Below are 16,764 nucleotides of genomic sequence, written 5' to 3'. Positions count from 1 at the left end.
GGGCTGGGGGCTTCAGGACTGCCCTCCAATGAAGGCAAAGCATAATCACAATAGCTGACATTTATTATTATTTTATTTTTATTTATTTATTTTGAGACACGGTCTTACTCCATCACCCAACCTGGAGTGCAGTGGTGTGACTGTAGCTCACTGCAGCCTTGAACTCCTGGGTTCAAGCAATCTTCCCACCTCATCCTCCCCAGCAGCTGGGAATACAGCATGCACCACCACACCTGGCTAATTTTTAAAAAGAATTATTATTATTATTATTATTTTGTAAAGACGTGGTCTCACCGTGTTGCCCAGGTTGGTCTCAAACTCCTTGGCTCAAGCGATCCTCCTGCCTCAGCCTCCCAAAGTGGTGAGATTACAGGCATGAGCCACCACACCCAGCCTATTGAGTGCTTCTTATGTGGCAGGCACTGTGCTCAGTCCTTCATGCATGGACTCCTATAAGCAGCCCACTAAGGGAGGTAGAGATGAAGACACTGAGGCACAGAGAAGTTAAGTTGTCCAGAGCAACATAGCTGGTAAAGTAGAACCTGAATAATTTTACTCCACAATCTTGCCCAGGATATAAAGCTGCCATGCTGCCATGCAATAGTATCTGAAAGGGAGGCCCAGTAACTGGGCCCTATTAGGGGCTGTGAAGGCAATCATGACTCCATCTTGGATGCCAACTGCCATCTTGACTTCTGCTTAACCCAAGTCCTGAGAACAACTCCAACATTTCTAGTTTCTTTCTTTTTTTTTTTTTTTTGAGACGGAGTTTTTGTTTTTGTAGCCCAGGTTGGAGTGCAATGGTGCAATCTTAGCTCACTGCAACCTCTGCCCCCGAGGTTCAAGAGATTCCTGCCACAGCCTTCCGAGTAGCTGGGATTACAGGTGCCCGCCACCATACCCAGCTAATTTTTTGTATTTAATAGAAATGGGGTATCACCATGTTGGTCAGGCTGGTCTTAAACTCCTGACCTCAGGTGATCCACCCACCTTGGCCTCCCAAAGTGCTGGGATTACAGGCATGAGCCACTGTGCCCCACCTACTTTTTTTTTTTTTTGAGACAGAGTCTTATTCTGTCCCTCAGGCTGGAGTGCACTGGCCCAATCTCGACTCACTGCAACCTCCCTCACCTGGGTTCAAGCAATCCTCCCACCTCAGCCTCCCAAGTAACTGAGACTACAGGTGCATACTACCATGCCTGGCTGTTTTTTTGTGTTTTTTTTTTTTTTTTTGTTTGTTTTTAAGACATAGGGTTTCGTCATGTTGCCCAGGCTGGTCTTGAACTCTTGGGCTCAAGCCATCCACCCACCTTGGCCTCCCAAAGTGCTGGGATTACAGGCATGAGCCACTGCACCCAGCCAGGATTTCTACTTTATTTACTGTTCCTTGTGTAAGAACATGTACTCACCGTAGATCCTGCCCTTGGACCAAAGCGACCTTGATGTTATTGTATAAATTACAGGCTATGACACATATCACATTCTTACCTGTCTGGAGAGTAACTTGGCCTACACATTCTTTAGGAAAAAAAGAAAAAAAATTTTTTTGAGACAGGGTCTTGCTTTGTTGCCCAGGCCAGAGCGCATGATGGCTCATTTCAGCCTTGACCTCCAGGGTTCAAGTGTTCCTTACCCCTCAGCCTCACAAGTACCTGGGACTATAGGCACATGCCACCATGCCCAGCTAATTTTTCTTTTTTTGTAGAGATGGGGGTCTCACCATGTTGCCCAGGCTGGTCTCAAAGTTTTGGGCTCAAGCGATCTGCCTGCCTCAGCCTCCCAAAGTGCTGGGATTACAGGCGTGAGCTACTCACCATGCCCAGTCCCTACAGCTTCGCTGAGGTATAATTAACATGTAATAAATTGCATATATGGCCGAGCGCAGTGGCTCACACCTGTAATCCCAACACTGGGAGGCAGAGGCGGGCGGATCACCTGAGGTCAGGAGTTCGAGACCAGCCTGACCAACATGGAGAAACCCCAGCTCTACTAAAAATACAAAATTAGCCAGACGTGGTGGCACATGCCTGTAATCCCAGCTACTCGGGAGGCTGAGACAGGAGAATCGCCTGCACCCGGGAGGTGGAGGTTGCGGTGAGCCGAGTTCACGCCATTGCACTCCAGCCTGGGCAACAAGAGCGAAATTCCCATCTGAAAAAGAAAAGAAAAGAAAAGAAAAGGAAAGAAAAGTTTAAATTTACCTACAGCGTGGAAGCTTCCTGCTTTGAGTTGTCCTGCTTTTCTGGACCAATGTATTTATTAAATGTATTTGATTGATGTCTCATGTCTCCCTAAAATACATAAAACCAAGCTGCACCCCAACCACTTTTGGCACATGTTCTCAGGACATCCTGAGGGCTGTGTCGTGGGCCATGGTCACTCATATTTGGCTCAGAATAAATCTCTTCAAATGTTTTACAGAGTTTGACTCTTCGTTGACCATCGCCTTTGCAAAAATAATAATCAGGACAGTTGAGGTGGCTCATGCCTGTAATTCCAACATTTTGTGAGGCTGAATGAACTCCAGAATGGGCAGGTAATTTGAGCCTGGGGAGGTTGAGGCTGCAGTGAGCTGTGATTGCACCTCTGCACTCTAGCCTGGGTAACAGAGTGAGAACCTGTCTCAAAAATATATATATCAGAAAATTATGACAGTGAAAGAGATCTGAGCCAACCCACCCCCCGTCTTCCCTTTCCCTTAATATTTCCTGGGCTATTGGGCTGAGGTAACTTTAAGAAACATTTAGGCTATAGTTTAAGTGATAATAAGCTTTGCCCAAAACTCAATCGCTTTGGTAAAACTAATGGGGGGCCATCAGCAGGAGAGGAGCCTGATTCCTGCTAAGGTGCAGACATGTATGTCAGCCACTATCCCAGAGGTTATGAGATACGCAACTTCCCCAATTACTCCTGCAAATAACATCACTATTGCAGAACCCCAGATTGGCCTTTGGAGATATCCTTTCAGGTTTTATTGCATGTCTGACACCTAACACTCCACATGGACCCATCAACCCTGCTCCTATGGCCCCACCCAAAATCGATTCAGCCTGTAGGAGGAAGGCTTCGACACCCCTATGATTTCATCTGCCCCAACCAATCAGCAGCAAGCACCTGTTACTCTGCCATCCCCACCTGTTCCCCCAAACTGTCTTTGGAAAACCCCTAACCTAGGAGCTTTGAGATGATTTGAGTAGGCACTCCGACTCCCACGTGGCATGGCCGGCCTCATGTCCACTAAACTCTTCCATTACTACAATGCCAGTCTTTCTTTATGCAGTGGGCAGGAAGAACCCTCTGGCAATTACTGCTTCAGCCCAGGAATTCGATGCCACCCTAAGCAATGTCGACGAAAAGTGTCAAACTCTGTAAAATATTTTAAGAGATTCATTCTGAGCCAAATATGAGTGACCATGGCCTGTGATACAGCCCTCAGGAGGCCAGGAGAACATGTGCTCAAGGTGATTGGGGTGCAATTGGTTTTGTACATTTTAGGGAGACATGAGACTTCAATCAAATACATTTAAGAAATATATTGGCTGGGCGCGGTGGCTCATGCCTGTAATCCCAGCACTTTGGGAGGCCCAGGTGGGCGGATCACATGAGGTCAGGAGTTCAAGACCAACCTGACCAAGATGGTGAAACCCCGTCTCTACTAAAAATACAAAATTAGCCGGGTGTGGTGGCACGCGCCAGTTATCCCAGCTACTCAGGAGGCTGAGGCAGGAGAAGCGCTTGAAACAGGGAGGCGGAGGTTGCAGTGAGCGGAGATGGCACCACTGCACTCCAGCCTGGGTGACAGAGCGAGACTCCGTCTCAAAAAAAAAAAAAAAAAAAAAAAAGAAAAAGAAATACATTCATTTGGTCCAGAATGGCAGCACAGCTCAAACCGGGGACTGGGGTGGGGTGGGAGTGGGGCTTCCAGCTTATAGGGAGATTAAAACTTTTTCTTTTTTTTGAGAGGAGGCTTGAAGTTGTGGAGACCCAAGTTCTTTTTTTTTTCTTTTTTTGAGATGGAGTCTCGCTCTTGTTGCCCAGACTGGAGTGCAGTGGCACGACCTCAGCTCACTGTAACCTGCTCTTCCCGGGTTCCAGCAATTCTCCCGCCGCAGCCTCCTGAGTAGCTAGAATTACAGGCGTGTGCCACTACGCCCGGCTAATTTTTGTATTTCTGGTAGAGACAGGGTTTCGTCATGTTGGCCAAGCGGGAGACCCAAGTTCTTATTTCCAGAGGAAGCCTTCAGGTACCAGACTTCAGAGAGAATAGGTTGTAAAATGTTTATCTGACAGACCTGGGGGCGTGGCCTCAAATGAAGACCAGCCCTAGAAGGCGGGGCTGGGAGACTGCGAACACCCAGTTGGTGGGGCTGACGGGGCTTCAGGCAGAGTGGGTGGAGCAAAGGAGAGGGCTCAGGCTTGGGGGCGGGACTTGGGTGGGTCCTCCATTCTGGCTGGCCAAGCCTCTATGTCCCAAATAAAAGTCTCTACCTTTCCGAGAACTTATTACAATAGAACACCAGATTTCCAGAGGTATCTGCCAGTCCACAGAGTGAATCACGCTTCCATTCATCCCGTTTCTTCTATAGGCCCTTGAAGAGAATTTTAACATTTTCTTCTTAAATTGGTTGTATCTTTCGGTAAGGTTAACTCCTAGAGATTACATATAAATACATTTAGTTTTTTTGCTCTTTTTTTCCAACCGATGGTTACTGAGGAGTTCTGAGAGATGAGAAACGTGCTCTGATTTAAATCACAAAGTAGGCCAGACGCAGTCACTCACACCTGTAATCCTGGCACTTTGGGAGGTTGAGGCAGGATCCTTTGAGCCCAGGAGTTCTAGACCAGCCTGGGCAACATAGGGAGACCCTGTCTCTATGAAACATTAAAATTAAAATTAAAAAAAGAAAAATAGCCCGGGTGCGATGGCTCAAGCCTGTAATCCCAGCACTTTGGGAGGCCGAGGCGGGTGGATCACCCGAGGTCAGGAGTTCGAGACCAGCCTGAACAATATGGTGAAACCCGCTTCTACTAAAAATACAAAAAATTAGTTGGGCCTGGCGGCGGGCGCCTGTAATCCCAACTACTCGGGAGGCTGAGGCAGGAGAATAGCTTGAACCCGGGAGGCAAAGGTTGCAGTGAGCTGAGATCGCGCCATTGCACTCCAGCCTGGACGACAAGAGCAAAACTCCGTCTCAAACGAAACAAAAGAAACCAAAAACCCAATAAAATACAAAAATTAGCTGCGCGTGGTGGTGCACACCTGTAATCCCAGCTACTCGGGAGGCTGAGGCAGGAGAATCGCTTCAACCTGGGAGGCGGAGGTTGCAGTGAGCTGAGATGGCGCCACTGCACTCCAGCCTGGGTGACAGACTGAGACTCCTTCTCTATAAAAGAAAAAAAGAAATAGAAAAAAGAAAAATGAATAGGTCGGGCACGGTGGCTCACGCCTGTAATCCCAGCACTTTGGGAGGCCGAGGCAGGCGGATCACTTGAGGTCAAGGGTTCAAGACCAGCCTGGCTAACACGGTGAAATCTCGTTTCTGCTAAAAATACAAAAAGTTATCCGGGCATAGTGGTGCGTGCTTGTAATCCCAGCTAGTCGGGAGGCTGTGGCAGGAGAATTGCTTGAACTCGGAAGGCAGAGTTTGCAGTGAGTCAAGATCACACCACTGCACTCCAGCCTGGGTAACATAGGGAGACTCCGTCTCTTAAAAAAAAAAAAAAAGGAGTTCTCCCTCTCCCTCTCCCTCTCCCTCTCCCTCTCCCTCTCCCTCTCCCTCTCCCATCTCCCTCTCCCGTCTCCCTCTCCCGTCTCCCTCTCCCTCTCCCCTTTCTTCGGTCTCCCTCTGTTGCCGAAGCTGGAGTGTGCTGCCGTGATCTCCGCTCGCTGCAACCACCCTGCCTCGGGCTCCCGTGACTCTCCTGCCTTGGCCTGCTGGGTGCCTGGGATTGCAGGCGCGCGCCGCCACGCCTGAATGGTTTTTGTGTTTTTGGTGGAGACAGGGTTTCACCGTGTTGACCGCGCTGGTCTCCAGCTCCTGGCCTCGAGTGATCTGCCTGCCTCGGCCTCCCGAAGTGCTGGGATTGCAGACGGAGTCTCGCTCACTCAATGCTCAATGGTGCTCAGGCTGGAGGGCAGTGGCGTGATCTCGGCTCGCTACAATCTCCACCTACCAGCCTCCTGCCTTGGCCTCTTAAACTGCTAAGATTACAGCCTCTGCCCCACCGCCAACCCATCTAGGAAGTGAGGAGCGTCTCTGCATGGCCGCCCATCATCTGGGATGTGAGGAGCCCCTCTGCCCAGCCGCCCCATCTGGGAAGTGAGGAGCGCCTCTGCCCGGCCGCCATCCCGTATAGGAAGTGAGGAACGTCTCTGCCTGGCCGCCCATCATCTGGGATGTGAGGAGCGCCTCTGCCCGGCCACCCCGTCTGGGAGGTGAGGAGTGCCTCTGCCCGGCCGCCACCCCGTCTGGGAGGAAGTGAGGAGCACCTCTGCCCGACTGCCCCGTCTGGGAGATGAGGAGCACCTCTGCCCGGCCGCCCCGTCTGGGAGGTGAGGAGCGCCTCTGCCTGGCCGCCACCCCATCTGGGAGGAAGTGAGGAGCGCCTCTGCCCGGCTGCCCCATCTGGGAAGTGAGGAGCGCCTCTGCCCGGCCGCCACCCTGTATGGGAAGTGAGGAGCGCCTCTGCCTGGCCACCCCGTCTGGGAGGTGAGGAGCGCCTCTGCCTGGCTGCCCCATCTGGGAAGTGAGGAGCGCCTCTGCCCGGCCGCCACCCCGTCTGGGAGGAAGTGAGGAGCACCTCTGCCCGGCTGCCCCCTCTGGGAGATGAGGAGCAACTCTGCCCGGCCGCCCTATCTGGGAGGTGAGGAGCGCCTCTGCCTGGCCACCACCCCGTCTGGGAGGAAGTGAGGAGCGCCTCTGCCCGGCTGCCCCATCTGGGAATTGAGGAGTGCCTCTGCCCGGCCGCCACCCCGTATGGGAAGTGAGGAGCGCCTCTGCCCGGCCGCCCCGTCTGGGAGGTGAGGAGTGCCTCTGCCCGGCTGCCACCCCGTCTGGGAGGAAGTGAGGAGCACCTCTGCCCGGCTGCCCCGTCTGGGAGATGAGGAGCACCTCTGCCCGGCCGCCCAGTCTGGGAGGTGAGGAGCGCCTCTGCCTGGCCACCACCCCGTCTGGGAGGAAGTGAGGAGCGCCTCTGCCCGGCCACCACCCTGTATGGGAAGTGAGGAGCGCCTCTGCCCGGCCGCCCCGTCTGGGAGGTGAGGAGTGCCTCTGCCCAGCCGCCACCCCGTCTGGGAGGAAGTGAGGAGCACCTCTGCCCAGCTGCCCCATCTGGGAGATGAGGAGCACCTCTGCCCGGCCGCCCCGTCTGGGAGGTGAGGAGCGCCTCTGCCTGGCCACCACCCCGTCTGGGAGGAAGTGAGGAGCACCTCTGCCCGGCCACCACCCTGTATGGGAAGTGAGGAGCGCCTCTGCCTGGCCACCCCGTCTGGGAGGTGAGGAGCGCCTCTGCTCGGCCGCCCCGTCTGGGAAGTGAGGAATGCCTCTGCCTGGCCGCCACCCCGTCTGGGAGGAAGTGAGGAGCGTCTCTGCCCGGCCGCCCCATCTGGGAAGTGAGGAGCACCTCTGCCCGGCCGCCCCCTCTGAGAAGTGAGGAGCGCCTCTGCCCGGCCGCCCCGTCTGGGAGGTGAGGAGCGCCTCTGCCCGGCTGCCACCCCGTCTGGGAGGAAGTGAGGAGCGCCTCTGCCCGGCCGCCCCGTCTGGGAGGTGAGGAGCATCTCTGCCCGGCTGCCCCGTCTGGGAAGTGAGGAGTGCCTCTGCGCGGCCGCCCTGTCTGGGAGGTGAGGAGCACCTCTGCCCGGCCACCCTGTCTGGGAGGTGAGGAGCGCCTCTGCCCAGCCGCCCTGTCTGGGAGGTGTACCCAACAGCTCCGAAGAGACAGTGACCATGGGGAGCGGGCCATGAGGACGATGGCGGTTTTGTTGAAAAGAAGGGGGGAAGTGTGGGGAAAGGAAGGAGAGATCAGATTGTTGCTGTGTCTGTGTAGAAAGAGGTGGGCATAGGAGACTCCATTTTGTTCTGACTAGGAGAAATTCTTCTGCCTTGGGCTGCTGTTGATCTATGGCCTTGCCCCCAGCCCCATGCTCTCTGAAACATGTGCTGTGTCAACTCAGGGTTAAATGGATTAAGGGCGGTGCAAGATGTGCTTTGTTAAACAGATGCTTGAAGGCAGCATGCTCTTTAAGAGTCATCACCACTCCCTAATCTCAAGTACCCAGGGACACAAACACTGCAGAAGGCCGCAGGGACCTCTGCCTAGGAAAACCAGAGACCTTTGTTCATGTGTTTATCTCCTGACCTTCTCTCCACTATTATCCTATGACCCTGCCATATCCCCCTCTCCGAGAAACACCCAAGAATGATCAATAAATACTTCATAAATTAAAAAAAAAGAAATGTTTAATAAAGCAGGGTGACAAAGTGAACAACAAAAAAAAAAGAAAATCAATTGACCATAGACATATGAGTTTATTAAATTAAAATTATATTTCATTGGTAAAAAAAAAAAGGAAAATAAATAAAGTAAATCACAGATATAAAATAGTGTCCAGATGAAACAATAGATGCCCAACATTCTGGAATGGGACATCAATTAAAAAAATAAAAATAGAAAAGAACAAGGGATGCCCAGCAAATAGTTATTTTCACTTTCCCCCTAACGAAGGGTAAAGAGGTCTACAAATGTTTGCTGTTTCTCTTAATTCCTGTGTTTTGAGAATTAAGGATTTATAAGGCAAATGAAGTGATGCGCTGCTGTCTTCTGGAGACCTATGGTATTACATTTCATCTCAAGCAGGTGCTTTTTGAAACTTACCTTTAAACCTTCCTTCCCTATTGGAAAGTTATCACTTGAAAAAGCATTTTCCTCATACCTATAATCCCAGCACTTTGGGAGGCTGAGGTGGACGGATAACCTGAAGTCAGGAGTTCGAGACCAGCCTGGCAAACATGGTCAAACCTCGTCTCTACTAAAAGTACAAAAATTGGCCGGGAACGGTGGCTCACACCTATAATCCCAGCACTTTGGGAGGCCGAGGCAGGTGGATCACCTGAGGTCAGGAGTTCAAGACCGGCGTGGCCAACATAATGAAACCCCATCTTGGCTGGGTGCGGTGACTCATGCCTGTAATCCCAGCACTTTGGGAGGCCAAGGCGGGTGGATCACGAGGTCAGGGGATCGAGACCATCCTGGCTAACACAGTGAAACCCTGTCTCTACTAAAAATACAAAAAAATTAGCTGGGCATGGTGGCGGACGCCTGTAGTCCCAGCTACTCGGGAGGCTGAGGCAGGAGAATGGTGTGAACCTGGGAGGCAGAGCTTGCAGTGAGCCGAGATTGCGCCACTGCGCTCCAGCTTGGGCGACAAAGTGAGACTCCATCTCAAAAAAAAAAAAAGAAACCCCATCTCTACTAAAAATACAAAAAATTCGCCGGGTGTGGTTGTGGGCACCTGTAATCCCAGCTACTTGGGAGGCTGAGGCAGGAGAATCACCTGAACCCAGGAGGCAGAGGTTGCAGTGAGCCGAAACAGTGCCATTGCACTCCAGCCTGGGCAACAAGAGTGAAACTCAATCTCAAAAAAAAAAAAAAAGTACAAAAATTAGTTGGTGTGGTGGTGCCCGCCTGTAATCCCAGCTATTCCTGTGGCTGAGGCATAAGAATCGCTTGAACCTGCAAGGGTTCAAGTTGCAGTGATCCGAGATCGTGCCACTGCACTCCAGTCTGGGTAACAGAGCAAGGGGCCAGCAAAAAAAAAAAAAAAAAAAAAAAGCCTTTTCCAAGCTGGGCTGGGGACGGAGCAACAGTTTGACAAATGAGAAAACTGAGACTCAGAGTCATCTACACACAGTATTTCCACTTCATCTCCAGTAAATGACTGAAGGAATTTAGGGAATGTCTGTTAATTTCTGAGGAAAGACAGAACAGCAAGTGCAAGGGCCCTGAGGCAGGAAGGCAGGACAATGCTTCTGTAACAGCAGAAGCCCTATGTCTGAAATGGTTTAAGTGAGTTGGGTAGTATGGAGACTAGCAGGATGGAAGTCAATTATCAGTCAGATCATATGGGGCCATGAGAACAACTAAACATTTTGGGTTTTACTATGAGTGCAATGCAAAGTTATGGAAGGGTCTGAGCTACTGGAGCAATATTATCTGATATATATTTTAAGAATATCTGTCTGTCATTTGTACAACTCTTGGGAATCAAAGGTAGAATCAGGGAGTTTAACTGGAAAGTTAAGGCAATAATCCCAATGAGAAGAAAGTGGTTTGGAATGTTGGTAGCGGGGGAGAACAGAGGGGTTGTGGCGTGGTCTGAGGCTAAAGTGAAGGTAGATCCAAGAGCTATCTGCTGATGGATTTTCTTTCTTTCTTTTTCTTTTTTTTAGAGACAGTCTCACTCTGTCACCCAGACTGGTGTGCAATGGCACAATCATAACTCACTGCAGCATGGAACTCCTGGACTCAAGTGATTCTTCCACCTCAGCCTCCTGAGTAGCTGGGACTACAGGCGCCCACCACCACAGTCAGCTGCTTTTTTTTCTTTTTGTAGAGATGGGATGTCACTATGTTGCCCAAGCTTGGCTCTAACTCCTGGCCTCAATAAATCCTCCTGCCATGGGCTCCCAAAGTGTGGGATTGTAGGCATGAGTTACCAAGCTTGTAACTGCCTAACTGCCTAGAGCTGATTTACCAATACAGAAAATTGCAATAGAGAAAGAGTTTCATCCATGCAGAGCCAGCTAGCCATACAGGAGACCAAAATTTTACTATTATTCAGATCAGTCTGCCTGAAAACTCTGGGATCAGGGGGTTTGTTTGTTTGTTTTGAGACAGAGTTTCACTCTTGTCACCTAAGCTGGAGTGTAATGGTGCCACCTCAGCTCACTGTAACCTCTGCCTCCTGGGTTCAAGGGATTCTCCTGCCTCAGCCTCCTGAGTAGCTGGGATTACAGGTGGCTGCCACCATGCCTGGCTAATTTTTCTATTTTTTTAGTAGAGCTGGGGTTTCACCATGTTGGCCAGGCTGGTCTTGAACTCCTGACTTCAGGTGATCCACCTGCCTTGGCCTCCCAATGTGCTGGGATTACAGGCATGATCCACTGCACCTGGCCTGGGATCGTGGTTTTTAAGGATAATTTGAGATAATTTTAAGGATAATAGGGGGTCTGAAAGTGGGAAGGGCTGATTGGTTGAGTCTGAGATGAAATCATAGGGAGTGGAACCTGTCCTGTTGCTCTGAGTCAGTTCCTGGGTGGGAACCAAAAGACCAGATGAGCCGGTTTATCCATCTAGGTGGCCTCAACTTGTGCATTGAAACACAGGGTCTGCAAAATATCTCAAGCACTGATCCTAGGTTTTACAATAGTGATTTTATCCCCAGGAGCAATTTGGGGAGGTCCAGAATATTGCACCCACCAGCTGCATGACTCCTAAACCATAATTTCTTATCTGTGGCTAATGTGTTAGTCCTGCAAAAGCAGTCTAGTCTCCAGGGAAAAGGAGGTTTGTTTTGGGAAAGCATTGTTATTGTTTTTGTTTCAAAGTTAAACTATAAACTAAGTTCATCCCAAACTTAGTTTGTTCTACGTCCAGGAATGAACAAGGACAGTGTGGAGGTTAGAAGCAAGATGGAGTTGGTCAGATCTCTTTCCCTGTAATCATTTACTCAATTATAATTTTTGCAAAGGTGGTTTCAAGCCCAGTACCCAGGGCTCATAAGAAAGACATTCAGCTGGGCGCTGTGGCCCACACCTGTAATCCCAGCACTTTGGGAGACTGAGGCGGGTGGATCACGAGGTGAGCAGATCGAGACCATCCTGGCTAACACAGTGAAACCCTGTCTCTACTAAAAACAAAATACAAAAGATTAGCTGGGTGTGGTGGCAGGCGCATGTAGTCCCAGCTACTCGGGAGGCTCAGGCAGGAGAATCACTTGAACCTGGGAGGCGGAGGTTGCAGTGAGCCGATATCACACCACTGCGCTCCAGCCTGGGTGATACAGTGAGACTCCGTCTCAAAAAAAAAGACAGTCAGGTCGTGCGTGGTGGCTCACGACTGTAATCCCAGCACTTTGGGAGGCTGAGATGGGCAGATCACATGAGGTCAAGAGTTTGAGACCAGCCTGGCCAACATGGTGAAACTCCATCTCTACTAAAAATAAAAAATTAGCCGGGTGTGGTGGCACACACCTGTAATCCCAGCTACTCAGGAGGCTGAGGAAGGAGAATCACTTGAACCTGGAGGTGGAGGTTGCAGTGAGCCGAGATTGCACCACTGCACTCCAGCCTGGGCAACAGAGTGAGACTCAGCTTCACAGAAAAAAAAGAAAAAAAAATTAAGAAAAAAGAAAGACATTCAATTAAGCTTCTTCCTTTTCTCACAGACTCTAGACTTTAACATCTTCAGTGGGAATCAACATGGATGTTCAGAACAGTCCCTCCTTAAACACAAAGACATTTCCTACCTCAAACCTCATAATCACATGATAGAAGGGGTGAGAATGTCTCCAAGGCCAATCCCATACAGGGGTGTTCAAGAATACAGTTATGGGTTGTTAGTTTTTGTTTCTGGTTGGGCCTGCAAAACCTCTTCCTCATCCCTCTTTTCCACTTATCACTAGAGACAGAAACTAAAACCCATGGCTTCAGGCTGCTACAAGGCTAAAACAAAACAAAACAGGACAACAACAACAAAATAAGGCAACTTGGACAAGCTTGCTAGTAAATCCATTAATGAAGGCCCCGCCCTCATGATCTAATCACCTCCCTAAGGCCTCACATCCTAATTTCATCACCTCTGGGGTTAGGATTTAAGCGTTTGGCTTTGCGGAGTGGTGGTGTGGAGGGAGGACACACACAACATACAATCTTCAGACCATAGTGAGGTAGAAGACTGGGTAGGACTTATTTTGTTTCCTGGTCTCAACAGGATAAAGTGAAGAAGCCACCGGGAACCAGCAGATGGCACCAAAAGCCATCTCTAGTTGCTCTCCTTGCTTGTTAGGGTAAGACACTCCTACCAGAGCCATGACAGTTTATAAGTACCATGGCAACAACATGAAAGTTACCATTCACTTCCATAACAACAACCTGGAAGTTACAGCCTCCTTTCCAGAAAGTTCTGCATGGCACACCCCTTAATTTGCATGTAATTAAAAGTGAGTATAAATATAGCTAGCCAACAGCACAAAATACTGATTCTGGGCACACTGCATAGGTTTTAGCTGTACTCTGGAAAAAGCAACTCTGAGTCAATGAAAGATCCTTGTGTAGCACCACCAGTTGAATTCTTTCCTGGGTGAATCCCCAGTGACGGCACTTACCTGCATCAGTAGCACACTTCTATTTCCTTAGGCACCTGCTTCTAAGCTAAAACTGCCTGCTTGCCAAAAAGATAAAAGAATTTTTATTGTTCATTTGGATAAAGGCAATTAGCTAACACAAATGGCCACCCCAATTACCAAACTTAGGATGAACTTCAACAACATTGTTTTTTTTTTTTTGTTTGTTTGTTTTTTTGTTTTTTAGAAGACAGAGTACTCTTTTGGAAAAGAATATTTATTTATTAAACTATAGTTTAATAAACAAGATGTGACACAATCAAACATTGGAGATAGGAGAAAATTTAGAACTACTCCATCAATATGGTGGCCACTAGCTGCCTGTGGCTAGTTAGATTTAAATTAATTCAATTCCTTTTTTTTTTTTTTTTTAGTATTTATTGATCATTCTTGGGTGTTTCTCGGAGAGGGAGATATGGCAGGGTCATAGGATAATAGTGGAGAGAAGGTCAGGAGATAAACACATGAACAAAGGTCTCTGGTTTTCCTAGGCAGAGGACCCTGCGGCCTTCTGCAGTGTTTGTGCCCCTGGGTACTTGAGATTAGGGAGTGGTGATGACTCTTAAAGAGCATGCTGCCTTCAAGCATCTGTTTAACAAAGCACATCTTGCACCGCCCTTAATCCATTTAACCCTGAGTTGACACAGCACATGTTTCAGAGAGCACGGGGCTGGGGGCAAGGCCATAGATCAACAGCATCCCAAGGCAGAAGAACTTCTCCTAGTCAGAACAAAATGGAGTCTCCTATGCCCACCTCTTTCTACACAGACACAGCAACAATCTGATCTCTCCTTCCTTTCCCCACACTTCCCCCCCTTCTTTTCAACAAAACCGTCATCGTCCTCATGGCCCACTCCCGATGGTCGCTGTCCCGATGGTCGCTGTTGGGTACACCTCCCAGACAGGGTGGCTGGGCAGAGGCGCTCCTCACTTCCCAGACGGGGCGGCCGGGCAGAGATGCTCCTCACCTCCCAGACGGGGCGGCCAGGCAGAGGCGCTCCTCACTTCCTCCCAGCCGGGTGGCAGCCAGGCAGAGGCACTCCTCACCTCCCAGACAGGGCGGCCGGGCAGAGGCGCTCCTCACTTCCCAGAGGGGGCGGCCGGGCAGAGGCGCTCCTCACTTCCCAGACCGGGCGGCCAGGCAGAGGCGCTCCTCACTTCCCAGATGGGGCGGCCGGGCAGAGACGCTCCTCACTTCCTCCCAGACGGGGTGGCGGCCAGGCAGAGGCGCTCCTCACCTCCCAGACAGGGCGGCCGAGCAGAGGTTCTCCTCACTTCCCACACTGGGCGGCCGGGCAGTGTCGCTCCTCACCTCCCAGAAGGGCTGGCCAGGCAGAGGCGCTCCTCACTTCCCAGACGGTGTGGCGGCTGGGCAGAGGCACTCCTCACTTCCCAGACAGGGTGGCCAGGCAGAGGCGCTCCTCACTTCCTCCCAGAAGGGGTGGCGGCCAGGCAGAGGCACTCCTCACTTCCCAGATGGGGCAGCCGGGCAGAGGCGCTCCTCACTTCCTCCCAGATGGGGTGGCGGCCAGGCAGAGGCACTCCTCACCTCCCAGACGGGGTGGCCGGGTAGAGGCGCTCCTCGCTTCCCAGACGGGGCGGCCGGGTAGAGGTGCTCCTCACTTCCCAGACGGGGCGGCCGGGCAGAGGCGCTCCTCACTTCCCAGATGGGGCGGCTGAGCAGAGGCGCTCCTCACTTCCTCCCAGATGGGGTGCGGCCAGGCAGAGGCGCTCCTCACCTCCCAGACGGGGCGGCCGGGCAGAGGTGCTCCTCATCTCCCAGACGGGGCAGCCGGACAGAGGTGCTCCTCACTTCCTCCCAGAGGAGGTGGCGGCCGGGCAGAGGCACTCCTCACCTCCCAGACGGGGCGGCTGGTCAGAGGCGCTCCTCACCTCCCAGACAGGGTGGCCAGGCAGAGGCGCTCCTCACTTCCCATATGGGGTGGCGGCCGGGCAGAGGTGCTCCTCCCTTCCCAGACGGGGCAGCCGGGCAGAGGCGCTCCTCACTTCCTCCCAGACGGGGTGGCGGCCAGGCAGAGGTGCTCCTCACCTCCCAGATGGGGCGGCCGGGCAGAGGTGCTCCTCACTTCCTCCCAGACGGGGTGGCAGCCGGGCAGAGGCACTCCTCACCTCCCAGACGGGGCGTCCGGGCAGAGGCGCTCCTCACTTCCCAGATGGGGTGGCTGGGCAGAGGCGCTCCTCACTTCCTCCCAGATGGGGTGGCGGCCAGGCAGAGGCACTCCTCACCTCCCAGATGGGGCGGCCGGGCAGAGGCGTTCCTCACATCCCAGACGATGGGCGGCCTGGCAGAGGCGCTCCTCACTTCCTCCCAGACGGGGTGGCAGCCAGGCAGAGGCACTCCTCACCTCCCAGATGGGGCGGCCGGGCAGAGGCGCTCCTCACTTCCCAGACGGGGCAGCCGGGCAGAGGCGCTCCTCACTTCCTCCCAGATGGGGTGGCAGCCAGGCAGAGGCACTCCTCACCTTCCAGACGGGGCGGCCGGGCAGAGGTGCTCCTCACTTCCTCCAAGACGGGGTGGCAGCCAGGCAGAGGCACTTCTCACCTCCCAGACGGGGCGGCCGGGCAGAGGCCCTCCTCACTTCCCAGACGGGGTAGCCGGGCAGAGGTGCTCCTCATCTCCCAGACGGGGCAGTCGGGCAGAGGTGCTCCTCACTTCCTCCCAGACGGGGTGGCGGCCGGGCAGAGGCACTCCTCACCTCCCAGACGGGGTGGCCGGGCAGAGGCGCTCCTCACATCCCAGATGATGGGCGGCCAGGCAGAGACGTTCCTCACTTCCTATACGGGATGGCGGCCGGGCAGAGGCGCTCCTCACTTCCCAGATGGGGCGGCTGGGCAGAGGGGCTCCTCACATCCCAGATGATGGGCGGCCATGCAGAGACGCTCCTCACTTCCTAGATGGGTTGGCGGTGGGGCAGAGGCTGTAATCTTAGCAGTTTAAGAGGCCAAGGCAGGAGGCTGGTAGGTGGAGGTTGTAGCGAGCCGAGATCACGCCACTGCACTCCAGCCTGAGCACCATTGAGCATTGAGTGAGCGAGACTCCGTCTGCAATCCCAGCACCTCGGGAGGCCGAGGCAGGCAGATCACTCTAGGCCAGGAGCTGGAGACCAGCGCGGTCAACACGGTGAAACCCTGTCTCCACCAAAAACACAGAAACCATTCAGGCGTGGCGGCGCGCGCCTGCAATCCCAGGCACCCAGCAGGCCAAGGCAGGAGAGTCACAGGAGCCCGAGGCAGGGAGGTTGCAGCGAGCCGAGATCACGGCAGCACAGTCCAGCTTCGGCAACAGAGGGAGACCGAAAAAAGAAGGAGAGGGAGACCGAAGAAAGGGGAGAGGGAGAGGG

The sequence above is a fragment of the Pongo abelii genome, chromosome 20 (assembly GCF_028885655.2).
Source record: "Pongo abelii isolate AG06213 chromosome 20, NHGRI_mPonAbe1-v2.0_pri, whole genome shotgun sequence".
Classification (NCBI taxonomy): Eukaryota; Metazoa; Chordata; class Mammalia; order Primates; family Hominidae; genus Pongo; species Pongo abelii.
Note: the sequence above shows the minus strand (reverse complement) of the source record.